Genomic DNA, 12,680 nt, shown 5'->3' with positions numbered 1-12,680 from the left:
ACAAGATGGCGACCGACAAGATGGCGATCGACACAACCAGCCAGGCTCCTACAACGCCACCAACACCAAGAGCAACAACAACAACAACGCCAACACTACCTGACAATACCAACTCGGACAATGCCAATCTACTACTCCGTCTAGCAAACAATGAAATCACCAAATTAAAGCAGGAAATACGCCGCCTCTCTCACGATCTCCAACAGAAAGACTCCATACTGACTAGCTTCAGGGACGTTGCCCTCGAGCAGTCGAGGAAGATCTCCACACTTACCTTCACTCTCCAGGACACTGCCCCATGGGACCCGTCAACCTGTCCTCGACCCTCCTCCTCTTCTACACCATGTCTTCGGTCCTCCTGGACCGAGGTTGCGGTTCGTGGGCGGAAAAGATATCACCACGGGTCTCCGCGTCCCTCTCTAGACCTCTCCAATCCATTTGCACCTCTGTCTTCTGCCACCCCGGACCTACATACGGCCTCATCCGCTAACCACGTACCGGATCGTTCCGCTCCGGTTTCCCAACAACCCCCGTCACCCGCCAATGTCGTTCAGCGCCGTCACCTGCTCTCGCTCCCCTCTGACGACACCCGCCGCCCCCGCCTTAGTCCAAGTGCTCCTCGCGGAGCCCGTTGCCACGGCGGAAAACAGTCTCCATCCCGCTCAGCTACTACATCAGTGCGCCGTAGGATCCTTCGCGAGGCCGTGCTCAGGCACACTCACGGGCTCCCTAGCTACGGACCAACCGAACTGCCGCCTCCATCTTCCACCTCAGCACCTGATGTCACCGCCCCGCCTCCCCGCCAGTCAGCAAGACGACACGACTCAAACGGCCAACTACTGGCGTCTTCTCCACGCCCCCTTTTCCCCCCAACCACGTTAATCATCGGAGACTCAATTATAAGGAATGTACGCTTTTTCAACGCCACTACTCACTGTCTCCCTGGAGCTATGGCCTCTGACATCTTGGCCATGCTTCCTGGATTACTGCCAACACTTCCGTCTTCCATCTCTAGAGTGATTGTTCATATTGGAACTTGTGACACGTCACTCCACCGGTCTGAACTGACTAAAAAGGATTTTATCTCTCTCCTCCACCTCCTAAGCAACTGTGGTAAGACTATTTTCATGTCTGGTCCCATCCCCACGTTTGGAAGAGGCTCTGGCCGCTTCAGTAGAATCCTCAGTCTCAACACTTGGATCAAGTCTGTCTCCCTGTCCTACAATCTCCAATTCATCGACAACTTCAACCTCTTCTGGAACCGACCTGCCTTCTTTGCAGGAGATGGTCTGCATCCTAACCGCCTGGGCTCCCATATACTTTCCACCAACATTCAACATGCAGTTCACTGTACCCCACACACTAACACTGGACAATCTGTCCATTCTGTCCCACATGCCTGACTATCTGACTCCATACTACCAATCCCCTCCATCTGGTCATCCTCCCGACCTCAGCCTAGAAAATCAGGTATACGCCAGATCAACCACTCTGTACTAGCTAACATCCCCAGAAACATGGACTCGACACCTTTCCACAACACTCATTTTGGGCTTCTTAACGTTCGCTCCCTCTCTCAAAAAGCATCCCTCATCTTTGACATTATTCTTAAACACAATCTCGACATCCTGTGCTTAACTGAAACCTGGCAGCAGCCCAACGACTTCACTGAACTTAATCAATCTATTCCTCCTGGCTTCACATATCTCACCCATCCACGCCTCTCGGGACGCGGTGGCGGCCTCGCCATACTGTTCAACCTTAAATACAAAATATCCATCCACCCCACTATCACCTTCCAGTCCTTTGAAGCTCTCATAGCACGTATTCATGGTCACACACCAACCTTCTTGGCCACTATCTACCGCCCACCAAAACCTAACCCGACCTTCTTGGACGAACTGTCTGACCTCTTAGCTGACCTCATCTCTCTGTCAGCCAACATAATTCTTCTTGGTGATTTTAACATCCACTTCGACAATCCCAACAACACCGCTACAAAAGACCTAATTTCCTGTCTGGACAGCTTTGGGCTCCAACAATACATCACCTCCCCAACACATTCTCTAGGCCACACCCTCGACTTAGTCTGCTGCTCTGGCGTCACAGTTCAGTCATGTTCTACCCTCGACACCTTCTTCTCCGACCACAAACTAGTCTGCTTTAACTCCAAACTACCTCTCTTCAAAACCCACCTCTCCCGCACCATCACCTTCCGTAACTTAAAGAACATCGACCTCCCCTCCTTCACTGCTGCTCTCAACAACCTTTCATGTACTAATTACACACCGTCCCTCTCCAACATGTTATCCAATTTCAACTGTGAGCTACGAAATCTACTCAACACCTTCGCCCCACTCAAAACTAGATCTGTATCCTTTACGCACTCTGCTCCATGGTACACACCCGAACTCCGCCTCCTCAAAACCCAAGCCCGTCGCCTTGAACGTCTCTTCAAAAAAACCGGTTCATCCACCCACAAGGACTTATACCTAAACCACATACTGAAGTACAAGCAAACCATTACTCAAACAAAATCTGACTTCTATGCCTCGCTTATTGTATCCGCCTCTGGCTCCACGCGTTCCCTCTTCTCCACTGTCAAAAATTTATTGGGCCCTCCCGATACTCCTCTCTTCCCTTCACTCTCCACCACCTTGTGCAATAACTTCCTGGATTTCTTCTCATCAAAAATCGAAAATATACACCAGCAATTTCCCCCCATCTGTGACACTGCGAACTGCCTCCACTGTACCCTTCCCTCTCTACCAGTATCCTCCCTGCTTTCGAGTTTTATCATTCCACCCACCACGGTTATCTCTTCCCTGATCCTCAAATCCAAACCCTCAACCTGCAAACTTGACCCCCTACCAACCAACCTCGTCAAGCTCTGTCTCCCCTCTCTCCTTCCTCATCTTACCCACATTATTCACACTTCCCTCAGTTCTGGCATCGTACCCCCATCACTCAAGACAGCCATCATCTCACCAATTCTAAAAAAACCTGGTCTCGATCCTGCCGACCTTAACAACTTCCGCCCTATCTCCAATCTCCCGTTCCTCTCCAAAATCCTGGAAAAAGTTGTTCACCACCAGGTCCATACCCACCTTTCCGCCAATAGCCTATACGAACACTTTCAATCTGGTTTCCGCCAACTTCACAGCACTGAAACTGCCCTGGTCAAAATCACCAACGACCTCCTAGTAGCCGCAGACTCTGGCCTTGTCTCCATCCTCATCCTCCTTGACCTAACTGCAGCTTTTGACACCATCTCACACAATATTCTCCTCCATCGCCTTGCTTCCATCGGCATAGCCGGCTCGGTCCTCTCATGGTTCACCTCCTACCTATCTGACCGCACCCAGTCCGTCCATCTCCAGAACTTCCACTCCCAGCCCTCTACTGTCAGTTGTGGCGTGCCTCAGGGCTCTGTCCTGGGGCCCCTCCTCTTTATTATTTATCTCCTTCCTCTCGGAAATATCCTTAGGCAACATAACATCAATTTCCACTGTTATGCAGACGACACCCAGCTCTACCTCTCTGCTGCTCCATCTTCTACCCTGCCCCCTCCCTCCCTCCTTACCTGCTTACATAATATCAAATCCTGGTTCACCCATAACTTTTTGAAACTCAACCCTGACAAAACTGAAATTCTCCTCGTGGGCACCAGATCCACCCTTTCTAAAACCAGCACCTTCTCCATTCAAATTGACAACAATACTGTCCTCCCCTCCCCCCAAGTTAAAAGCCTGGGTGTCATCCTAGACGGTACTCTCTCCTTCACTCAGCATATCAATACCACTACCCGGTCGGCCTACTCCCATCTCCGTAACATAAACCGCATCCGTTCCTCACTCACCACCGATAGCACGGCAATACTCATTAACGCCTTTGTCACCTCTCGTTTGGATTACTGTAACTCACTCCTCACTGGTCTACCTCTCAAATCACTTCGCACTCTTCAACTTGTCCAGAACTCTGCTGCCCGAATCATCACCAGAACTCCATCCTCACATCATATCACCCCTGTCCTTAAACAACTTCACTGGCTCCCTGTGTCCTTCCGTATAAACTATAAAATCCTCCTTCTCACCTACAAAGCCCTCCACTCTATTGCCCCACCATACATCACTGAACTACTTCATATCTATTCTCCGCCTCGTCCTCTCCGCTCCTCCAGTTCCACTCTCCTCTGCACCCCTACAGCGCGCCTGGCCACCATGGGCGCTAGATCCTTCAGCCACACTGCGACCCGCCTTTGGAACATTCTCCCTCATCGCATCCGGTCGTCTCCGGACTTATCAACTTTTAAATCATCACTCAAAACATATCTGTTCCGTATAGCGTTTTCCACCTAACTCTCTTAACTTCTCAAAGCAGCCCGTGATGTCCTACCACCCTCTGCCTATTTCATATTGTCTCATACTGTTTCATATTTGTTGTTCTGTCATCTGGGTTTCTGTATTTCAATTTACTTTTACTGTACTTCGCCCACTTCCTAGATAATCCACCCTTTTGCCTTTACATTCTCTCCTGCCGTTTATGTATTCTTGTTACTGTTGTTTTAATGCACTCTATGTATATCATGCTGTATGCTTCCTTTTCTATCTGTAAGGTGACCTTGAGACTTTGAAAGGCGCCATGAAATAAAATGTATTATTATTATTATATATTTTGGGTTTTTTTGAAACTTTTAAATATTTTTTGAACTCTGTGAAAATAAATCTGAGGGAGGATGAGCATTTTTATAGGCATTATAAACTCTTCACAATTATTTGGTTGTTTCCTTACATTATCTCATTTGACATCAACACCTAGTTTCCCTCAGTAAGAGCTTTCTACCATAAAGACACAAACAGGTTGCAGTCAAACTCTATTCAATTCCATTTTATTTGTATAGCGCCAAATCACAATACATCAGTGATATACAGCTCTAGGACACCTGCAGAAAGTACAGAGAGAGAACAGAGAGAGAGGGAGAGAGAGCACAAACTAGGGGAGAGAGAGAGCACAAGGTTAGTGACATTCAATGGTAAAATATACATGTGAGGGAGGATAACTATACGCTTTGTCAAAGAGGAAGGTTTTAAGTCTAGCCTTAAAAGTACAGAGAGTGTCTGCCTCCTGAACCCAGACTGGGAGCTGGTTCCACAGGAGAGGAGCTTGATAGCTGAAGGCTCTGCCTCCCATTCTGCTTTTGGAAACTCTGGGAACTACAAGTAGACCTGCACTCTGAGAGCGAAGTGGTCTATTGGGATAATATGGTACTATGAGGTCTTTAAGGTATGAAGGAGCTTGATCATGAAGGGATTTGTATGTGAGAAGAAGAAGGATTTTAAATTCCATTCTGGATTTTACAGGGAGCCAATGAAGAGAAGCTAATATAGGAGAAATATGATCTCTCTTGCTAGTTCCTGTCAGGACTCTGGCTGCAGCATTTTGGATTAACTGGAGACTTTTTATGGAGATACTGGGACATTCAGATAGTAATGAGTTACAGTAATCTAGCCTTGAGTTAACAAATACATGGACTAGTTTTTCTGCATCATTTTGAGACAGGATGTTCCTAATTTTGGCAATGTTGCACAGGTGAAAGAAGGCAGTTCTAGAGATTTGTTTTATGTGTGAGTTAAAGGACATGTCCTGGTCAAAAATAACTCCAAGGTTTTTCACAGTAGTGCTGGAGGCCAGGGCTATGCCATCTAAAGTAGCTATAATTTTAGAAAAGTTATTTCTGAGGTTTTTAGGCCCAAATATAATAACTTCTGTTTTCTCTGAATTTCAAAGTAGAAAGTCACTGGCCATCAAGGCCTTTATGTCAGTTAGACACGCTTGAAATCTGGTTAACTGGTTTGTGTTATCAGGTTTCATAGATAGATACAGCTGAGTGTCATTTGCATAGCAGTGGTAATTAATAGAGTGCTTCCTAATGACACAGCCTAAAGGAAGCATGTACAGGGTGAACAGAATCAGTCCTAGCACAGAGCCTTGTGGAACTCCATAACTAACTTTTGTTCGTGTGGAAGGTTCATCATGGACATGAACGAACTGGCATCTGTCTTATAAGTAAGATTGGAACAATTTTAACGCTGCTCCTCTGATAGCAGTCACATGCTCCAGTCTCTGTAATATGATGTTGTGGTCAATAGTGTCAAATGCAGCACTACGGTCTAGAAGGACAAGTATAGAATCAAGTCCATTATCTGAGGCTAAGAGAAGATCGTTGGTGACTTTTAACAGTACTTTTTCTGTACTATGATGTGCTATAAATCCTGATTGAAAATCTTCAAATAGTTCATTCTTGTGTAAGTAGTCTGATAGCTGCTTAGCAACAACTTTTTCTAGGATTTTAGAAATCAATGGCAGGTTGGATATTGGTTTATAATTATCAGACATTCCAACCTGAAAGAGATCAGTGACTGTAAAAATAGTGGCTGGGGATAGTGTAGCCAGACAGCATAGGATGGTGGTGTGTAGGATGACTCTGGTGGTGAGGAAGATGAAGCAGAACAAGGGCAGAGCAGAGGACCAAGTGGTGGAAGTTAAAAAAAGAAGAGTGTTGTGCGGCTTTCAGGGAGTTGCTGAAACAGGCTCTGGGAGGTCAGAAGGTTCTTCCAGATGACTGGACAGCTACAGCTAAAGTGATCAGGGAGACAGGTAGTATGGTACTTGGTGTGTCATCTGGAAAGAGGAAAGCAGATAAGGAGACTTGGTGGTGGAATGAGGAAGTTCAGGAGTGTGTTAAGAGGAAAAGGTTAGCTAAGAAGAAGTGGGACACTGAGAGGACAGAAGAGAACAAATAGGAGTACAGTGAGATTCAGCGTAAGATGAAGGTAGAGGTGGCAATGGTCAAACCAAGGCAATATTAGGATTTGTATGATAGGTTGGACTCTATGGAGGGAGAGGTGGATTTGTACAGGTTGGCGAGGCAGAGAGATAGAGATAGGAAGGATGTGCAGCAGGTTAGGGTGATCATGGACAGGGATGGAAATGTGTTGACAAGTGCCACAAGTGTGATGGAAAGATGGAAGATATATTTTGAAGAGTTGATGAATGAGGAAAATGTTAGAGAGCACAGAGTAGAAGAGGTGACTGTTGTGGAGCAGGAAGTAGCAAAGATCAGAAGGGATGAAGTGAGGAATGCGTTGAAGGGATGAAGAATGGAAAGGCAGTTTGTCCGGATGACATACCTGTGGAGGTATGGAAGTGTTTAGGAGAGGTGGCAGTAGAGTTTTTGACTGGGCTACTTAACAAGATCTTGGAGAGTGAGAGGATGCCTGAGGAATGGAGGAGAAGTGTACTGGTGTCCATCTTTAGGAACAAGGGAGATGTGCAGAGTTGGAAACTACAGAGGAATAAAGCTGATGAGTCACACAATGAAGTTATGGGAAAGAGTAGTGGAGGCTAGGCTGAGGTCAGAAGTGAGCATTTGTGAACATCAGTATGGTTTCATGCCAAGAAAGAGAACCACAGATGCAATATTTGCTTTGAGAATGCTGATGGAGAAGTACAGAGAAGGCCAGAGGGAGCTGCATTGTGTCTTTGTAGATTTGGAAAAAGCGTATGATAGGGTGCTGAGAGAGGAGCTCTGGTTTTGTATGAGGAAGTTTGGAGTGGCAGAGAAGTATGTTCGAGTGGTGCAGGACATGTATGAGAGCTGTAAGACAGTGGTGAGGTGTGCTGTAGGGGTGACAGAGGAGTTCAAGGTGGAGGTGGGGTTGCACCAAGGATCGGCTTTGAGCCCCTTCTTGTTTGCTGTGGTGATGGACAGGCTGACAGATGAGGTTAGACAGGAATCTCCGTGGACCATGATGTTTGCAGATGACATTGTCATCTGCAGTGAGAGCAGGGAGCAGGTGGAGGAAAATCTAGAGAGGTGGAGGTTTGCTCGGGAAAGGAGAGGAATGAAGCTGAGCCGCAGTAAAACAGAGTACATGTGTGTAAATGAGAGGGGCTCAAGTAGAACGGTGAGGTTACAGGGAGTAGAGGTGAAGAAGGTGGAAGATTTTAAGTACCTAGGGTCAACAGTCCAGAGCAACGGAGAGTGTGGAAAAGAAGTGAAGGGACATGTGCAAGCAGGTTGGAACGGGTGGAGGAAAGTGTCAGGTGTGATGTGCGTCAGCAAGAATGAAAGGAAAGGTGTACAAGACAGTGGTGAGACCAGCAATGTTGTATGGTTTAGAGGCAGTGGCACTGAGAAAAAGATGTCGTGGAAATAATAGGACACAAAAAGGGAGGTAGTAGACATTTGTCTGTCAAGGTATAAATTTCCCTCACAAAAGACAGGAGGCAGAGCTGGAGGTAGCAGAGCCTAAGATGTTGAGGTTCTCTCTGGGAGTGACGAGGATGGATAGGATCAGGAATGAGTAAATCAGAGGGACAGCTCATGTTAGATGTTTTGGAGAAAAAGCCAGGGAAGCCAGATTGAGATGGTTTGGACATGTTCAGGGGAGGGACAGTGAATACGTTGGTAAAAGGATGCTGAGGTTAGAGCTGCCAGGAAGGAGGCCTAGAAGAAGACCAAAAAGGAGGTTCTTGGATGTAGTGAAGGAGGGCATGAGGATAGTTGGTGTGGGTGAGGAGGATAGGGTTAAATGGAAGCAGATGATTCGCTGTGGCGACCCCTGAAGGGAGCAGTCGAAAGGAGAAGAAGAAGAAGAAGAAGAAAGCATTTTGACCACTGTTCTTATTTGACAATATTTATTTTTTCAATTAACACTATCACAGTATTCATACTAGACAATTTTAAATACAATCAATTACCACCCAAATTTAAACTGCTTGATTCAAAGAGTGCTAATGTACTTATGATGCAGTCATGACCAGGAAGACAGACTTGAAATTGTTGAGTCACAGCCTTTTCGAGGTTCATGAAAATATTGCATGTGGTCCCTGACCATGATCTAGTGTTGTTATTTTTTATTTTATTAAAAAAAATACACTTTCACATTTCCCTGTATTAATTATTTTTTGTGCATTTTAAAAACCATGCAAATATAGAAAAAATTGTAAAGCCAAGGTAACTTTCAAATATTGCTCATGGGTCAGTCTTTGGGAGCCTGTGCTTAGCTAAGGTTTGAATGCATTTCTCTTAATTTAAAATCCATCCATCTATCTGCAGGGTACAGCTTGAACCCAATCACCAATCTATTATAGGGTTGACACCGAAACAGACAAACACTGACATTCACACCTACAGGCAATTTAGAGTCAACCTAACCTGTCTTTGGACTGTGGAAGGAAGCTGGAATACCCACAGGAAACCCACACAAACCCTAGGACAACTTGCAAACTCCACTCAGCTATTTCCCTTAAGAGAGCGGATAAACTGATCAGCATGACTGAGTTGAAACAAGTTTTACACTGGATGCCTTTCTTGACATACAGTGGGTACGGAAAGTATTCAGACCCCTTTAAATGTTTCACTCTTTGTGTCATTGCAGCCATTTGCCAAAATCAAAAAAGTTCATTTTATTTCTCATTAATGTACACTCAGCACCCCATCTTGACAGAAAAAAACAGAAATGTAGAAATTTTTGCAAATTTATTAAAAAAGAAAAACTGAAATATCACATGGTCATAAGTATTCAGACCCTTTGCAGTGACACTCATATTTAACTCACATGCTGTCCATTTCTTCTGATCCTCCTTGAGATGGTTCTGCTCCTTCATTGGAGTCCAGCTGTGTTTAATTAAACTGATTGGACTTGATTAGGAAAGGCACACACCTGTCTATATAAGACCTTACAGCTCACAGTGCATGTAAGAGCAAATGAGAATCATGAGGTCGAAGGAACTGCCCAAGGAGCTCAGAGACAGAACTGTGGCAAGGCACAGGTCTGGCCAAGGTTACAAAAGAATTTCTGCAGCACTCAAGGTTCCTAAGAGCCCAGTGGCCTCCATAATCCTCAAATGGAAAAAGTTTGGGATGACCAGAACTCTTCCTAGACCTGGCCGTCCAGCCAAACTGAGCAATCGTGGGAGAAGAGCCTTGGTGAGAGAGGTAAAGAAGAACCCAAAGATCACTGTGGCTGAGCTCCAGAGATGCAGTAGGGAGATGGGAGAAAGTTCCACAAAGTCAACTATCACTGCAGGCGCTTTATGGCAGAGTGGCCCGACGGAAGCATCTCCTCAGTGCATGAAAACCCGCATAGAGTTTGCCAAAACACACATGAAGGACTCCCAGACTATGAGAAATAAGATTCTCTGGTCTGATGAGACCAAGATTGAACTTTTTGGCGTTAATTCTAAGCGGTATGTGTGGAGAAAACCAGGCACTGCTCATCACCTGCCCAATACAATCCCTACAGTGAAACATGGTGGTGGGAGCATCATGTTGTGGGGGTGTTTTTCAGCTGCAGGGACAGGACGACTGGTTGCAATTGAAGGAAAGATAAATGCGGCCATGTACAGAGATATCCTGGAAGAAAACCTCTTCCAGAGTGCTCAGGACCTCAGACTGGGCTGAAGGTTCACCTTTCAACAGGACAGTGAACCTAAGCACACAGCTAAAATAACAAAGGAGTGTCTTCGGAACAACTCTGTGACCGTTCTTGACTGGCCCAGCCAGAGCCCTGACCTAAACCCAATTGAGCATCTCTGGAGAGACCTGAAAATGGCTGTCCACCAACGTTCACCATCCAACCTGACAGAACTGGAGAGGATCTGCAAGGAAGAATGGCAGAGGATCCCCAAATCCAGGTGTGAAACACTTGTTGCATCATTCCCAAGAAGACTCATGGCTGTACTAGCTCAAAAGGGTGCTTCTACTCAATACTGAGCACAGGGTCTGAATACTTATGACCATGTGATATTTCAGTTTTTCTTTTGTAATAAATTTGCAAAAATTTCTACATTTCTGTTTTTTTCTGTCAAGATGGGGTGCTGAGTGTACATTAATGAGAAATAAAATGAACTTTTTTGATTTTGGCAAATGGCTGCAATGACACAAAGAGTGAAAAATTTAAAGGGGTCTGAATACTTTCCGTACCCACTGTACCCTTCTCATTTACTCTGGCTTGGGATCGACACTAAGACTGCACTGGCTTGTAGATCCTCAGTGGCTGAGTCTAGCCCACTGCTAGACTAGGCACCATTGCCACATCACAGAACGAATTTGGACCCAATCAGACATAGCTGCAGTAGTAAAATCTTTGTGCAGATACACTGCAAATTCTATCACTCTTAACAATATAGTAATAATGTGATGATATTATGATTTTTACTCACAATTGACTGTGGCTCACACTGACACTTACTTGTGTAAAGCTTCTATTTTCTGGTAAAACTTTGTGTACTGCTGACCCAATGAAGTGATTCAGAAAGAACTTATGGATGCTCTGGAAAAAATGTTGAAAAATAAAACTGCATAACGTGTTACCAAATTTCTATGCTGTGTACACATAAAAAAATTTACATACATGATATAAAATCACTTGAATATAAATCTCAAATCTAGGCTGAGGATATGGTGTTTATTTTGGGCACAGTTTAAGGTAAATTCAGCTGCTTTCGTCAAGCCAAGAATGACACAGACACCAGTGATGCAGGTCATTTTAAATATTTCACAACACAGTTTTAATGGAGAGTGTGGTTACCCATTAAATTCCCTCATTCGTTTCAATAAAAGAGCAAAATATCTCAGCATGTTCCACAGGAAACTAGAGTCTAAAGTATTCTCAAATAGTCTGTCAGTGTTTGGAGTTCTGCATCCTTGATGCTTAAAGGAAAACTGAATATGACAAAAAATATTTGAACAGCTCACTGACTGTTGGATTCTCACTGTCTACATATAAATAATAATAGCTTAATAGTGCCAAACTATATATAAATCGTTATTGAAATAAATAATAAATCGTAATTGATGTTGGAAAGATGAGGGTGAAGCGAGTTTCTATCCTGGTGGACTACACTAGCTGTGCTACACATGCCTGCATGGAGACTTGTGTCAGTGTGTGGTCCTCTTTGCATACCATCTTTCAGTTCCTGAATAGTATCTCGTGACATAAAAGTACTATACTAGTCCTAATATACTATACTGATCAGTATGAAGCAACATTTCTTACATTGGACAGAATGAGGTGGCTAATAAGAAGGTTTTAATGGTTAGGAACATCTGTATTTTATATCTTAAGCTATTTAGCCTTTTAAACATTTGTGCCATAGGACAGATTTAAGGATTTGATGTTAGGTGATAGGTTGCATCGCCTCAGTGACCAACAGCACAACAGTTTGAACTAGCTGTAATATGTTACGTACAGTATGTGAGTAAACAAGACCTTTCCCAAAAGGAAATCATTACTCACAGTGAAACCTTCTTGGTTATGGTGTTATATTTAAAAGCAAACAGAGTGTGTAAATAGAGAACAGCTATACTGTGAGGAACATTTTATCTCCCTCTCTCCACTTGTATGATCTGTATAATGCTCATAGTGTTTGTCTTATGAGATGGTGGACATAAAACCACAACTAAAAGGATTTTTACAGATCTTATTATCTCAAACTAATTCTATATAATTGTGCAAAGAAAAGGAAGTGTTTTTAAAATGTGGGCTTGATGAATGAACCTGTGTTTTGGTCATTTATTATCATCTATAATTCATATGTTAACCATTTCAGAGATGACTCACTAGTGTGGTGAGATGACAAACCGCTACTGTGAATTTCTGGGTTGGAACTAT

Source organism: Mastacembelus armatus, chromosome 17, assembly GCF_900324485.2.
Source record: "Mastacembelus armatus chromosome 17, fMasArm1.2, whole genome shotgun sequence".
Taxonomy (NCBI): domain Eukaryota; kingdom Metazoa; phylum Chordata; class Actinopteri; order Synbranchiformes; family Mastacembelidae; genus Mastacembelus; species Mastacembelus armatus.
This window is presented reverse-complemented; position numbering follows the sequence as displayed.